This window comes from Hypanus sabinus, chromosome 31, assembly GCF_030144855.1.
Source record: "Hypanus sabinus isolate sHypSab1 chromosome 31, sHypSab1.hap1, whole genome shotgun sequence".
Taxonomy (NCBI): domain Eukaryota; kingdom Metazoa; phylum Chordata; class Chondrichthyes; order Myliobatiformes; family Dasyatidae; genus Hypanus; species Hypanus sabinus.
In genome coordinates this window covers 23,746,459-23,762,891 of record NC_082736.1, presented here as the reverse complement: position 1 = coordinate 23,762,891, position 16,433 = coordinate 23,746,459, and the positions used below count along the sequence as shown (strand labels likewise).

The window sequence follows — 16,433 nt, the reverse complement described above, 5'->3', positions numbered from 1 at the left end:
CATGGCTGTCTGCACTACTGTCTTGTAAATTGTTGGTTGCTGTTGCACTGTCTGTTACGGTATTGTGCTGAGTTTTATGCTTGGCACTGAACCACAATCAATTTTGGTATGTTTCACATTCTGGCAGTCAAGTGACTTGGATGCTGATAATTGACAAGGCCAACTTAACCACCCCATCCCTGATGGACTGGGTGTCGAATCCCTTCCTGGCCACCTTCTCTCAAATCCGATCTGTCCCAGTTGCCTTTTCGTCACCTGCCCCAATGTTTCATGGCGATTCAGTGTGAAATTTTGTCCCAGGACGTTTCACACCCTTTAAGCATTGGAAGCCGGCGTTGCATATGTACTAGTTCTGGGTAATTACGCCAGTAAAGAACAGAACTGGCAAAAATAAGTGTTTATACTTATCTTCAGGGACTCTTAATCTCACACGCACACACGCACGCACGCACGCACGCACACACGCACACACGCACACACGCGCACACACACACACACACACACACACACATGCACACGCACACATGGCACAAAACATTAAGCACAGCTTTGGCAGAGGAAGATTTGGCCAGTTCTGGAGCTTGTGATTCAGGGGACAGGACTCAGTGGATTAGAAGGTAACAGCTGTAGGGAGAAGCTGGAGAAACTTGAGCTGTTTTCTCTGGAGTGAGTGAGTGGACTGATAGAAGTTTAGAGAATTATGAAAGGCGCAGATAGGGCAGACAGTCAGTCTTTTTCCCAGGGACGTTTTCCAGAAACGTCAGGGGAGAGAGAGGAAGTTTAAAAGAAACGTGCAGGGCGAGCTTTGGTTATACACAGAGTGGCGAGTAACTGAAATGGGGTAATCAATGCCTGGAGTGGACCTACGAGTACCTGGAATGCCTGGATTGCGATGGACTGATAGCATGAACTTTCTCGAACGTCTGGTAACACCCCCCCTTCACCTTATCTCCTTACCTGCCCATTGCCTCCCTCGTGTTCATCACCCCCTTTTCTTTTTTTCCACGGCCTTCTGTCCTCTCCTATCAGACTCCTCCCAGTTTCACCTGTCACCTTGTGTTTCTCCCTCCCCTTCCCACCTTTTAAATCCACTCCTCATCTTTTTCACTCCAGTCCTGCCAAAGACGTTGACTACTTTTTTCCACAGATGCGGTCTGGCCTGCTGAGTTCTCCAGCATTTTGCGTGTGCTGCATGGACTGATAGATGCCTGGAATGGATTGTTAGGTTCAGTGGTGAAAGCTGATATGGTTTTGGAGTTAAACAGACAGTTAGATGTATCTATGAATACTCTGAGAACGGAAGGATATATATCAGACACAGACAGAGGAGTATTAGTTTAATTAGGTGTTGTGTTCAGCACAGACATTGTGGGTCGAAGGACTTGTTCCTGTTCTGTGCTGTTCTATGGCCTCCATACCACTTTCCTGCACAGAACCCTCAATTCCCAAAATCTGGAATGCTTATTTTAACAACAGCCGCACGGTCCTGAAGAAGGGTCTTGGCCTGAAACGTCGCCTATTTATTCCTCTATATTCCTGCCCGGCCTGCTGCACTCCTCCAGCATTTTGTGTGCGTTGCTCGGGATTTCCAGCATCTGCAGAATCTCAGCTGCACTGTTCTATGGTCTGTGAGTGGGAAGCAGGGGGGAGAAAGAGAGAGGCAGAAGAAAAGAAAGAGAGAGATCTGTGGAGTCAGAGTCACACAGGGCGCAAACAGATCCTTTCACCCTACAATCATGTGCCCACTCACACATTTAAGCAAGGATAATGCCCACTTACTATTCACAGAGACCGTCAGAGGCTGCGTAGTTTCCTTGGCGTCCGACGACAATTCACGGCAAGCAACCAGCGGCCGGGCTCACGGGCTCAGCAGGAGCCCCGGCTGAGTTCATCCCTCGCCCCTCGTCTCTGTCGGCCGCGGGCTGAGGCGGAGGGCACTGCAGTCGGACTTGGCTCTGGTGAGCGAGCGAAAGCCTCAGGAGCCGGGGTCAGTATCACGTGCCCTGCAACTCTCTCAAAGGATCTTCTCTTCAACAGCTCAGCCAGCAGTCCGGGAATTCGCCCTTAGGCGTTCACTCTTAACCAGAGAAAGAGAAGCATGCATCAATGGAGCACAGTATGTAAGAATTCGGATGTTGTGCTGAAGTTTTAAAAACTTCGGTGAGGCTTAATCTGGAGAATTGAGTGCACTGCTAGTCACTGACCTACAGGAAGGACATCAATACGATCGAAAGAGTGCAAAATTTACAAGGATGTTACCAGGATTTGAGGACTCGAGTTATAAGGCTGAATAGGTTAGGACTTTATTCCCTGGAGCATAGCAGAATGAAAGAAGATTTGATAGAGGTATACATAATTATGAGGGGTATAGATAGGGTGGATCTTTAAGGTTGTCATCGCTGAGTCTGGGAATTGGGATAATGTCCCACTATCTATTAAATGCTCCCACTGGCATATACCTCAAATAGCCTCTGACAACCAAGTCCAGCTCCTGGTCTTCACCTGTGGTTTAGCTACTAAGCCCAGCGGAACTGTTTCCACTGGCAGGAAAAGGAGCAAAGGTGGGTTACCAGCGCCTTAAAACCGGTCACTTCGGGCAGATGGGGCTCGTCAGCCGTAGTTGGCAACTCATCTGGGAGAAGGAAAACTCTGATCTCAAAACTCTGCTGCTTTGCAGCCGTACCGCTTGTGAGAAGGCTTCGAGAATAAACCCTGAGGGAAAAATCCGGAGCTGGAGCCCCTGAGGCATTCCTACGTTGAGTTCAACGCTGACTGGCAACTCCTGCGATGCTGCTGGTACCAAACTGTATCGGTCTCTGCCGTTCCTTTGGGTTCATCGAATGCGTGGAGAGGGGGAGCTTGCGTGTCTAGAACGCAATATCCATGGTCGACTGACCGACGGAGGCCTCAGCCACAGACAGCATAAATGCAAGCAGGCTTTTCCCACTGAAGCTGGGTGAGAGGAGGACTGGAGGTCATGGGCTAAGGGTGAAAGGTGAAATGTTTAAGGGGAACAATGAGGGGGAACCTCTTCACTCAAAGTGTGGTGAGAGTGTGGAATGAGCTGCCAGGGGTTTAATTTCAATATTTAGGAGAAGTTTGGATCGGTTCATGGATGGGAGGAACACAGAGGGTCATGGTCCTGGTGCAGGTTGATGGGACTAGGCAGATTAATAGTTTAGCATGGACTAGATGGGCTGAATGGCCTGTTTCTGAGCTGTAGTGTTCTATGAGTCTACGATTCTCCCGACACTCTGCCACAGCAAGATTCCAAAATGGTGGCCTGACGGCGACTCCTTTGCTTGCTTCTTCGGAAACAACTCTGTTTCTATCTCTATTTTTTCCCTTTCAAGACTCTTTTGAAGACCCTGACCTGGAGTTACACGCTGACTGTGGTTCTTTGTGGGAATGGGACCCGCTCTCGGCACGCCGAGGGCTCGGCCTAAGAGTTGGGCTTTAGAGGCCTGGGACCTCGGGGCCCTGGAGACGGGCGGATGGAGGGTCGGTGTGTCGTCGGGGGAGTCGGAAGATCTATGGCTGTGTGTCCGGAGACCTGAGATCGTCGGGCACAGAGCTCGAAAACAGCGTTGCAATGGACTTTTTAACATTTTGTTATATCTCCCCTCTCGATGTGAAAACGGGGCACCATTATTAGAGAGAGAGAGAGAGCCTGTGGTATTTTGAATGCTGGGTGAACAATGTAGTCTTTGGGGTAACTGCATCCGTGTCTTTACTGTTACTTTGCTCACACTTGAGTGCTCGGTGACAGGTGCCGATGCATTTTTTTTCCAGGGGGGAGGGGGGGATTGTAGCTTGCTGCCGTTTACTCGCGGAAGGGAGGGGAGCTGGGGGGGGGGACTTTGGAGTTCTAACATTTAACTGTCGTTCACTCTTTGGGCACTCCTCTGTTTTCGTGGATGGATGTGAAGAAAAAGCATTTCAGAATGTATATTGTATACATTCCCCTGATGTTAAACGTACCTTTGATAACGACCATCAACAGTGGGTCAGTCAGAGATGTACAGCACACAAACAGGCCCTTCAACCCATCTCATTCACAGCAACCCCTGACCACTCACCCCTTTGGTCTCTACGTTTTCCCATCAGCTCCCACCCCACCTACTTCAGATTCAGGTTGAGAACAGTAGCCCTAGAAAGCACAGGAGGTCGCCCCACATCTCCCACCCTCTCCGTGCTGCCCGGCAAATTTGTCTATTTCAGGTGCTGACCCACCTCTCCACTGGATGGCAGAGTCTACCTCCCCTACTCCCAACATCCCCGCCCGGGAAAGTGTTCCCCTCCTGGCGCTTCTGGACCTTTTGCCAATCACCTTCCTCTCTGATCTCCTAGTCCTTGATCCCGACACCAGAGGGATCAATTGCAGTGGGTCCAGGCCCTCGCTGAGGTGGGAGTTAACTCTAGCTATGACTAACCTCTCAAAGAATTTCATCACCGTAGATATGAGTGCTACTGGACAACAGTCATTAAGGCAGCTCACCCTGCCCTTCTTGGGCACTGGTACAATCGTTGCCCTTTCGAGGCAGGTGGGAACTTCCAACTGTAGCAATGAGAGATTGAAAATGCCTTTGAACACACCCGCCAGATGGTCGGCACAAGTTTTCAGTGCCCCGCCCGACACTTCACTGATGCAATGTTCAGGATGAAACATTCACAATATTGACCTATTGATAAGGGAATGCATGGAATTGCTTGCTATAGTAAACATCTCTGAATTGAAATTATTGTATATATTAAACAATTTATTTTTGAAAGGATGAAATGTGTTTATGTATAAGCTGCCGGATCCTGCCCAACTTTTGAAGCGCCCCCTTAATATGTCCTACTACGTTCAGCAGCCTATACACCTGCAAGGAAGCTTCTGACCGAAAATTGGCAATTCCTTCCCTGCCTCCCCCGGAGAAGGGAAAGGAACATGGAACGGGAGGCCTAGGGAGAAAGGAAGGGGGAGGGGAGCACCAGAGGGAGATGGAGAGCAGGCAAAGAGTGATTGTGAGAGGGGCAGAGAGAAAAAAGGGGGGGGGGGGCGCGCGGGGGATAAATAAATAAATAATAAGGGATAGGGTAAGAAGGGGAGGAGAGGCATGAACAGAAGTTAGAGAAGTCAATGTTCATGCCATCAGGTTGGAGGCTACCCAGCCGGTATATAAGCTGTTGTTCCTCCAACTTGAGTGTGGCTTCATCTTGACGGTAGAGGAGGCCATGGATAGACATATCAGAATGGGAAAGGGACGTGGAATTGAAATGTGTGGCCACTGGGAGATCCTGCTTTCTCTGGTGGACAGAGTTCAGTTGAACAGTCCATCACTCACTGCCCCTCTCACAATCACTCCCTGCCTGTTCTCCATCTCCCTCTGGTGCTACCCTCCCTCTTTCTTTCCCCCTCGGCCTCCCATGCCATCATCATCTCCCTTCTCCAGCTTTTGCCAATTAACTTCCCAGCTCTGAGCTTCATCCCTCCCCCTCTGGTCTTCTCCAATCATTTCGGATTTCCCCCTCTCCCTCCCATTTTCAAATCTCTGTCTTTTCTTACCGTTAGTCCTGACGAAGGGTCTCGGCCCGAAACGTCGACTGTACTTCTTCCTATAGATGCTGCCTGGCCTGCTGTGTTCCACCAGCATTTTGTGTGTGTTGCTCAGTATATTTTCCTCTTTTTGTGCACGGTTTATCTGTAATTCCCCAGCACTTCTATACCCGTGGCACAGCACTCCCTGAGATCAGAGATAAACTTCATTCACTAAAGCAACACTCGCACAAAATGCTGGAGGGACTCAGCAGGTCGGGCAGCGTCTGTGGAAAAGAGTAAACAGTCGCAGTTTCGGGCCGAGATCCTTCCGCAGGACTGAGAAGGAAGGGGGTAAATGGCAGAATAAAAAGTCGGGGGGAGGGGAAGGAGGCTAGCTGGAAGCCTGGTGGGTGGAAAGGGTCAGGACTGGAGAGGAAGGAATCTGACAGGACAGGAGAGTGGACCATAGGAGAAAGGGAAGTAGAAGGGGACGGGTGGGGGGAGTGGAATTCAATGTTCATGCCGTCAGGTTTGAGGCTACTCAGAAGGAAGAGGAGGTGTTGCTCCTCCATCCTGAGGGTGGTCTCATCATGCCACGTTTACATGATTTACGAATCTGCTTTGCTGTGGCATCAGATACAATGAAAGACAAGAATAAAAAATTAAATTTAAATAAAAGACAGAGGTTATGTTTCATATGTGGCTATATGTCATCAGACATCAGAGACACTCGCCAATTTGTACCATGAAGAGCATTCTGACTGGCTGCATCACTGTCTGGTCTGGGGGGGGGGGGGGGAACTACTGCAGAGAGTTGTAAACTCAGTCAGCCCCATCATGGCTGCATCACTGTCCGGTCTGGTGGGGGGGGGGGGGGAACTACTGCAGAGAGTTGTAAACTCAGTCAGCCCCATCATGGCTGCATCACTGTCCGGTCTGGTGGGGGGGGGGGAACTACTGCAGAGAGTTGTAAACTCAGTCAGCCCCATCATGGCTGCATCACTGTCCGGTCTGGTGGGGGGGGGGGAACTACTGCAGAGAGTTGTAAACTCAGTCAGCCCCATCATGGCTGCATCACTGTCTGGTCTGGGGGTGGGGGGGGGAACTACTGCAGAGAGTTGTAAACTCAGTCAGCCCCATCATGGCTGCATCACTGTCTGGTCTGAGGGGGGGGGAACTACTGCAGAGAGTTGTAAACTCACTCAGCTCCATCATGGGCACCAGCCTCTGTAGTGTCCAGGACATCTTCAAGGAGCAATGCCTGTGAAAGGCAGCGTCCATCATTAAGGACCCCCACCACCCAGAACATGCCCTCTTCTCATTGTTACCATCAGGGAGGAGGTACAGGAGCCTGAAGGCACACACTCAACAATTCAGGAACAGCTTCTTCCCCTCCGCCATCAGGGAGGAGGTACAGGAGCCTGAAGACACACACTCAACGATTCAGGAACAGCTTCTTCCCCTCTGCCATCAGGGAGGAGGTACAGGAGCCTGAAGACAGACACTCAACGATTCAGGAACAGCTTCTTCCCCTCTGCCATCCGATTTCTGAAAGGACATTGAACCCATGTACACTATCTCACTACTTTTCCCCTTTCTTTTTGCACTAATTATTTAACTATTAGAAACATAGAAACCCTACAGCACAATACAGGCCCTTTGGCCCACAAAGCTGTGCCGAACATGTCCCTACCTTAGAAATTACTAGGGTTACCCATCGCCCTCTATTTTTCTAAGCTTCATGTTCCCGTCCAGGAGTCTCTTAAAAGACCCTATCGTATCCGCCTCCACCACTGTCGCCGGCAGCCCATTCCACGCACTCACCACTCTCTGAGTGAAAAACTTATCCCTGACATCTCCTCTGTACCTGCTCCCCAGCACCTTAAACCTGTGCCCCCTCGTGCTAGCCATTTCAGTCCTAGGAAAAAGCCTCTGACTATCCACATGATCAATGCCTCTCATCATCTTGTACACCTCTATCAGGTCACCTCTCATCCTCTGTCGCTCCAAGAAGAAAAGGCAGAGTTCACTCAACCTATTCTCATAAGGCATGCTCCCCAATCCAGACAACATCCTTGTAAATCTCCTCTGCATCCTTTCTGTGGTTTCCACATCCTTCCTGTAGTGAGGCAACCAGAACTGAGCACAGTCCTCCAAGTGGGGTCTAACCAGGGCCCTATATAGATGCAACATTACCTCTCGGCTCCTAAACTCAACCCCACAATTGATGAAGGCCAATACACCGTATGCCTTCTGAACCACAGAGTTAACCTGTGTAGCTGCTTTGAGCGTCCTTTGGACTCGGACCCCAAGATCCCTCTGATCTTCCACACTGCCAAGAGTCTTACCATTAATACTATATTCTGCCATCATATTTGACCTACCAAAATGAACCACCTCACACTTATCTGGGTTGAACTCCATCTGCCACTTCTCAGCCCAGTTTTGCATCCAGCTGTAACCTCTGACAGCCGTCCACGCTATCCACAACACCCCCAACCTTTGTGTCATCAACAAAGTTACTAACCCATCCCTCCACTTTCTCAACCAGGTCATTTATAAAAATCACAAAGAGTAAGGGTTCCAGAACAGATCCCTGAGGCACCCCACTGGTATATATACATAGTAATTTATAGTTGTTATTATCATCATGTATTGCATTGCCACAAAACAACAAATTGCACAACCTATGCCGGTGAAGTTAGAGGTGAACAAATAGATCTGGAATAAAAGGTATATACATACAGAACTTCCAGCACGTATTTACAATGTAAACTGCAGTTTAAGAAGTGACTTAGTGTTTACGGTGCAGAGGTGGGGGGCGGGGGGAGCTAACTAGAATGATTGATGAATTTGTGTGTTTGTAAATGCAAGGACTGATTAGGGTGGTCAGCGTGGCTTTGTGCGAGGGGAGGTCACATCGCACGCGCGTGATGAATGAAGAGCCTGTGGGGAGGTGACCAAGAGGATCGGTGGACGCTGTCCAAGTGGACATCAGTAAGCTCCCGCACGACTGGAATTGATGGGATCCACGGCGAGGGAGTAAGCTGGACTGGGCGGCAGGAGTTGAAGACGGGCTGCTCTTTCGACTGGAAGGCCTGTGACTGCTGGTGTGCTGCAGTGACTGGTGTTGGCTCCCTTATTGTCTGTACGTATGTACTTGGGGTGGCGGGGTGGAGACGCGTCTCTACCAGAGGAGGCGTGAGGCACTCCTTCCCTCCACTAGCCTGCAGGTCACCCTGGGGCGAGGTGTAGCCCCTGCCTAGCTCCCCAGCCAGGGTCACGTGAACCTGCAGGAGCAGGTGGAGGAGCTGGTGCGTATTGCAAGTCCTGGTTTTGTGACCACTGGCGCCAGGCAGACGATCGCAAGAGGGCAGTAAGCACCTTGAATACATGAAATTCTGTCGTAGGAAAGCAGCGTCCATCATCAGAGACCCCTACCACCCAGGCCATGCTCTCTTCTCGCTGCTGCCATCAGGTAGAAGGTTCAGGAGCCTCAGGACTCGCACCACCAGGTTCAGGAACAGTTACCACCCCTCAACCATCAGGTCGAAGGTACAGGAGCCTCAGGACTCACACCACCAGGTTCAGGAACATTTACCACCCCTCAACCATCAGGTAGAAGGTACAGGAGCCTCAGGACTCGCACCACCAGGTTCAGGAACAGTTATCACCCCTCAACCATCAGGTAGAAGGTACTGGAGCCTCAGGACTCGCACCACCAGGTTCAGGAACAGTTACCACCCCTCAACCATCAGGTAGAAGGTACTGGAGCCTCAGGACTCGCACCACCAGGTTCAGGAACAATTATCACCCCTCAACCATCAGGGAGGAGGTACAGGAGCCTCAGGACTCGCACCACCAGGTTCAGGAACAGTTACCACCCCTCAACCATCAGGTAGAAGGTACAGGAGCCTCAGGACTCGCACCACCAGGTTCAGGAACAGTTACCACCCCTCAACCATCAGGGAGGAGGTACAGGAGCCTCAGGACTCGCACCACCAGGTTCAGGGAGAGTTACCACCCCTCAACCATCAGGTCGAAGGTACAGGAGCCTCAGGACTCACACCACCAGGTTCAGGAACATTTACCACCCCTCAACCATCAGGTAAAAGGTACAGGAGCCTCAGGACTCGCACCACCAGGTTCAGGAACAGTTACCACCCCTCAACCATCAGGTAGAAGGTACTGGAGCCTCAGGACTCGCACCACCAGGTTCAGGAACAGTTACCACCCCTCAACCATCAGGTAGAAGGTACTGGAGCCTCGGGACTCGCACCACCAGGTTCAGGAACAATTACCACCCCTCAACCATCAGGGAGGAGGTACAGGAGCCTCAGGACTCGCACCACCAGGTTCAGGAACAGTTACCACCCCTCAACCATCAGGTAGAAGGTACAGGAGCCTCAGGACTCGCACCACCAGGTTCAGGAACAGTTACCACCCCTCAACCATCAGGTAGAAGGTACTGGAGCCTCAGAACTCGCACCACCTGGTTCAGGAACAATTACCACCCCTCAACCATCAGGGAGGAGGTACAGGAGCCTCAGGACTCGCACCACCAGGTTCAGGAACAGTTACCACCCCTCAACCATCAGGTAGAAGGTACAGGAGCCTCAGGATTCGCACCACCAGGTTCAGGAACAGTTACTACCCCTCAACCATCAGGTAGAAGGTACAGGAGCCTCAGGACTCGCACCACCAGGGTCAGGAACAGTTATTACCCCCTCAACCATCAGCTGGAAGGTACAGGAGCCTCAGGACTCGCACCAACAGGTTCAGGAACAGTTACTACTCCCTCAGCCATCAGCTAGAAGGTACAGGAGCCTCAGGACTCACACCACCAGGTTCAGGAACAGTTACCACCCCTCAACCATCAGGAAGGAGGTACAGAAGCCTCAGGACTCACACCAGCAGGTTCAGGAACAGTTACCACCCCTCAACCATCAGGTCGAAGGTACAGGAGCCTCAGGACTCGCACCACCAGGTTCAGGAACAGTTACCACCCCTCAACCATCAGGTCGAAGGTACAGGAGCCTCAGGACTCGCACCACCAGGTTCAGGAACAGTTACCACCCCTCAACCATCAGGTCGAAGGTACAGGAGCCTCAGGACTCACACCAGCAGGTTCAGGAACAGTTACCACCCCTCAACCATCAGGTCGAAGGTACAGGAGCCTCAGGACTCACACCACCAGGTTCAGGAACAGTTACCACCCCTCAACCATCAGGTCGAAGGTACAGGAGCCTCAGGACTCGCACCACCAGGTTCAGGAACAGTTACCACCCCTCAACCATCAGGCTCCTGAACAAAAGGGAATAACTACACTTGCCCGTCTACTGAGATGTTCCAACAACCAATGATCTCACTTTACGGACTCTTTATCTCACGTTCTGGTTATTTATTGCTATTTATTTATATTTGCATTTGCACAGTTTGTTGTCTTCTGCACTCTGGCTGATCTTTCACCGATCCTGGTTACAGTTACTATTCTGTAGATTTGCCGAGGATGCCCGCAGGGAAATGAATCTCGGGCTGTATGTGGTGACGTGTACGCACTCTGGTAATAAAATTCACTGTGAACTTTGATGATGGTTGTGGGGGGGGGGGGGGGGGTTGTGAAGACACTGCCCAGCAGGTGGCAATGGCAAACCACTTCTGTTGAGAAACCTCGCCAACGTCACACAACACAGCACATAATGAATGGGAAAATACGCAGTAATGCATGCCTGCAGGCGTGGCAATGAAGTTTGCAGGCAACACCACAGTTAGTGGTGTAGTGGACAACGAAAGGTTATCTAAGGTTACAAAAGGAACTAATTCAGCATCTGTAAGCCTCCTTCTCCACCCTGTCGCCACGTACCTGCACCCTGAGGGTCTCTCTGATCTACATTCACTGACTTTAGACAGTCAAGTCTATTGTCATTTAACTATATAAACATACACCGTCAAACGAGACGATGTTTCTGCGCAGCAGGGTGTAAAGCTCAGAAGTACACAACACACACTAACCTGGGAGAGTAAGAATAAGGTCTACAGATAGATTACACATAAATAAACAAAGTAAAGCACATTAATTAAATTTTGTCAGGTATTAACTGGTGACATTTCCAACGCGATGTGGCAGGGAGTTCAGAAGCCCAATGACCTGAGGGAAGAAACTGTTTCCCATCCTGACCATTGTCTTTATGCATCGGAGTCTCCTGCCCGATGGTAGAAAGTCAGAGAGGATGCTGGATGGACGGTTGGGATCCTGGATAATACTAAGGGCCCTGCGTATGCAGCGCTCCTGGTAAACGTCCCCGATGGACGGTAGGGAGACCCCTGTGATCCTCTCGGCCATTCCCACAGTCCTTTGTAGGGACTTCTGGTCCGATGCTCGGCTGCTCGCAAGCTGATTGGGATGCAGCTTGTCAGGACGCTCTCAATGGTGCTACTGTAAAATTCAGTTAAAATTGGTGAGGGGGTGGGACCCTTGCTTGTCTCAATTTCGTCAGGAAGTGGAGGTGCGGCCGTGCCTTTTTGCTCAGGGAGGTGATATTAAGGGACCAGGTGAGATCGTCCCGGGACGTGAACTCCCAACAACTTGGTGCACTGAACTCTCTCTACAGAGGATCCATGTGTCCGCAGAGGGAGATGGTTTATCCGCACCTTCCTACATCCACAATGCTTTCCTTTGTCTTCTCCACGTTCAGGCTTGGGTTGTCCCTCTCGCACCGGCCCATTGTCCCCCTCGCACCGGCCCATTGTCCCCCTCGCACCGGCCCATTGTCCCCCTCGCAACGGCCCATTCTCCCCCTCGCACCGGCCCATTGTCCCCCTCGTACCGGCCCATTGTCCCCCTCGCACCGGCCCATTGTCCCCCTCTCAACGGCCCATTCTCCCCCTCGCACCGGCCCATTCTCCCCCTCGCACCGGCCCATTGTCCCCCTCGCACCGGCCCATTGTCCCCCTCGCACCGGCCCATTGTCCCCCTCTCAACGGCCCATTCTCCCCCTCGCACCGGCCCATTCTCCCCCTCGCACCGGCCCATTGTCCCCCTCGCACCGGCCCATTCTCCCCCTCGCACCGGCCCATTGTCCCCCTCGCACCGGCCCATTCTCCCCCTCGCACCGGCCCATTGTCCCCCTCGCACCGGCCCATTGTCCCCCTCGCACCGGCCCATTGTCCCCCTCGCACCGGCCCATTCTCCCCCTCGCACCGGCCCATTGTCCCCCTCGCACCGGCCCATTGTCCCCCTCGCACCGGCCCATTCTCCCCCTCGCACCGGCCCATTGTCCCCCTCGCACCGCCCCATTGTCCCCCTCGCACCGGCCCATTGTCCCCCTCGCACCGGCCCATTCTCCCCCTCGCACCGGCCCATTCTCCCCCTCGCACCGGCCCATTCTCCCCCTCGCACCGGCCCATTCTCCCCCTCGCACCGGCCCATTGTCCCCCTCGCACCGGCCCATTGTCCCCCTCGCACCGGCCCTCCCACCGCTCCACTTCCTCTCTACACTCTGCCTCGTCAACGTTCTTGAGGAAGTAACCACTGTTGTGTCATCTGCAAGTCACAGTCTGGGTGGGATCCTGTGACCCAGTCATGCTTCAGCAGTGTGAACAGCCGCGGGCTGCGCACACAGCCTAGCAGAGTGCCGGTGCTCAGCGTAATGGGACTAGAGACATTGCTGCCCACATGGACTGACTGTGGCCTTTCTGCTCTGAGGTCCAGTACCCAATTGCTTTTGGAGGTGTTGAGACCCAGCGGGGACAGTTTCTGGGCTATGATGGTGTTATATGTTGAGCTGAAGTCTATACACAGCAACTTTGTCCTTTAGAGAACCCAGGCCTCCCCTTCACATCCTACCAGTCTGTTGTCACCTCTATGCGGTGGCCTCACGGGTGACAGCAACAGGCTCAATAAACTGATTAGAAAGCCTGGCTCTGTTGTATGACAAATCCTGGCGATTCTGGACAATGTTTCTCACCCTCTGCACGCCACCTTGGCTGAACGGAGGAACACTTTCAGTGACAGACTGAGACAACTGCGCTGCTCCAAAGAGCGATATACGAGGTCATTCCTACCCTCGGCTGTTAGGCTCGATAATGAGCCGACCTACAGCCGGGGAAGTGATGACACCCCCCTCCCCCCATTGCATTAAGACTTTCTAAGGTAATTTTTAAAAATTCTTTCTTACTTCTAATATCTATATATCTGTGCATTTGTAACGCTACTGTGACACTAATTTCCTTTGGGATCAATAATATATCGATCCATCTAACTTCCCGGGCAGCCTGCCCAGGAGAAGGAAAACCCTGATTTTAAACCTCCACTGCCTTGTGGCCATACTCATCCACAGAAAGGCTTCGGGAGTAAACCCTGAGGAAGAAACCCGGAGCCAGGGTCCCTAAGGTCGTTTGATGTTGTTTACAACCTCTGTGATGACACTGGTGACAAGCTGTATCGGCGCTTGCCCTTCCCTTGGACTACATCAGTGACGGGGAGAGGGGGAATCTGCTGCATGGGCAACAGCCCGCTCCTCAAATCTTCCCGCCCAGGCTTGTACCCTGGAGAGGACACTGCAGAGGCACAAACCCATCATCCCCTGGGATTGACGGCTGCCTACTACAACTACCTATCTTCCAGGTGGGACAGGACAGAGTGGAGGGCAGAGGCTATTGCATGGTCAGTGGATCGAATTGAGCGATAAGCCAACTGGAGAGGGTCCAGTGTCGCCGGGAGAAAGGCTTTAATGTGCTCCATGACCAGCCGCACCAAGCATTTCATAACGGTTGATGTTAATACCACCAGACGACAGTCATCTAGGCAGATTACTGTCGCCTTCTTTTGCACTGGAATGATGGATGCGACCTTATGTAGATAGTAAACATAGTTTTATAATAAATGTACTTTGAACTACCTCACTATTTTGCTCTGTTTTTGCATTAGTTTGTTTAAAATATTTCCTTCTGTAACTTACAGTAACTTTTTATATATTGCACTGGGCCTGGGGAGTGGCGCCACAGGTTATTGGTGACTATCAAAAGCTAGCCTTCACAGGTTGAGACACCACGCTTAGGAGCTAGAGGTGATACAATTAACGGTGAGACCACATTTGCCATTGCGGCTGCCAATCTACAAACAGAGGCAATAATGACGGGGGAGTGGGGGGGAATGGACAGGCAGTGCCGCAGATCGAAAGCCTTTATCCAGACTGGAAGGACGTGCTTATGCGAGAAAGGGGGGTTGAAAAGTTCTGCAAGGATAGTACCGGGACTTGAGTTGCGATTATACAGTCACAGAAAAGTACAGCACACACACAGGCCCCATCTAGTCCGTGCTGAAACCATTTAAACTGCCTACTCCCGTCGAGCTGCACCATATCCCTCCAATCCATGTACCCCCAAACTTTTTTTAAAATGTTGAAATCGAGCTCGCACGCACCACTTGTGCTGGCAGCTCGTTCCACCCTCTCAGGACCCCTTGAGTGAAGAAGTTTCCCCTCATGTACCCTTTAAACATCTCACCTTTCACCCTTAACCCGTGACCTCGAGTTGTAGTCCCACCCAACCTCAGTGGAAAAAGCCTCTTTCCATTTCCCCCATCTATACCTCTACTCATAATTTTGTATACCACCATCAAATCTCCCCTCAGTCTTCTACATCCCAAGGGATAAAGTCCTAACCTTTCCATCTTTCCTTATAACTCCGTCCCGGCAACATCCTTGTCAATCTTCCCCGCACTCTGTCAACCTTGTTGACATCCTTCCTACAGGTTGGTGACCAGGATTGCTGGGTTTCAAGGAGCTGAGGGGTGGGGTGGGTGGGAGAAGACCCTAGAGAGATTTATAAAGTCATGAGGGGCAGGGAAAAGGTGGACGGTCACGGTCTTTTCCCCCAAGTTAGGGGAGTTGGAAGGAAGAGGGGAAAGGCGTGAGGGGAGGCCAGAGGCTGGTCGATTGAAGGAAAGAACTACGAGGGAAGTGATAGAAGCGAGGGCAATTGAATAGACACTTGAACAGGAAAGGAGGGGCAAACACGGGTAAGTGGGGCCAGCTCGGGGATGGGCATCTAGGTCAGCATGGACGAGCTGGGCCGAAGGGCCTCTTTCCGTGCTTCACGACCCTTTTGTATGAACGACAACGCGGCGCTCCCTCCTTCCCCCGCCCGGCGCTCCCTCACAACCACGGGAGTTCAGGCCTGGCCCTCCCCAAGGCCGGCAGCGCGGTGTCGGACCCCGCCCCGGACCCGCGTACCGCCCGTCCCCGGTACCTGCCGTCGCAGCCGCCGGAACCCGAGCGCCGCTGCCCCCCATCGCCGGCCACAGCCCGTCACCACGGCAACGGAGTCACCGCCCAAACTGCTCCCCGGCGCACTTCCGGTCACTGCCGGAAGTTAGAAACCCGCCTCCTTTCGGCCTCGTGCCCCTCTCCCTCCACTCTCCCCTTCCCCAACTCCCCCACCCTCTACCCTTCTAACGTCCCCTTCCTCCCTCTACCCCTCCACCTGTCCCCGTCCCCTTCCTCCCTCTACCCCTCCACCTGTCCCCGTCCCCTTCCTCCATCTACCCCTCCATCTCTCCCCGTCCCCTTCCTCCCTCTACCCCTCCACCTCTCCCCGTCCCCTTCCTCCCTCTACCGCTCCACCTCTCCCCGTCCCCTTCCTCCCTCTACCCCTCCACCTCTCCCCGTCCCCTTCCTCCCTCTACCCCTCCACCTGTCCCCGTCCCCTTCCTCCATCTACCCCTCCACCACTCCCCATCCCCTTCCTCCCTCTACCCCTCCACCTCTCCCCGTCCCCTTCCTCCCTCTACCCCTCCACCTCTCCCCATCCCCTTCCTCCCTCTACCCCTCCACCTCTCCCCGTCCCCTTCCTCCCTCTACCCCCCACCGGTCCCCATCCCCTTCCTCCCTCTACCCCTCCACCTCTC

General features: G+C 52.5%; 1 protein-coding gene across 10 annotated transcripts in view; it reads right to left on the bottom strand.

Moving 5' to 3' along the window:
* bscl2 (BSCL2 lipid droplet biogenesis associated, seipin) overlaps nucleotides 1–15,884 on the bottom strand; it is a 116,930-nt gene extending 101,046 nt beyond the window's left edge. For 6 of the 10 annotated variants that reach the window (XM_059955172.1, XM_059955171.1, XM_059955174.1 and 3 more), the window contains exons 1-2: nucleotides 4,499–4,682; nucleotides 1,780–2,077 (exon numbers count right to left, since the gene is read on the bottom strand). The gene's annotated coding sequence lies outside the window, so the exon portion shown is untranslated. Of the gene's footprint in view, nucleotides 1–1,779; nucleotides 2,078–4,433; nucleotides 4,683–5,551; nucleotides 5,730–15,775 lie in introns of those variants that run through there. The other 4 variants (XM_059955166.1, XM_059955168.1, XM_059955165.1 and 1 more) reach the window with 4 other exon arrangements.
* Between the last annotated feature and the right edge of the window lie 549 nt (nucleotides 15,885–16,433).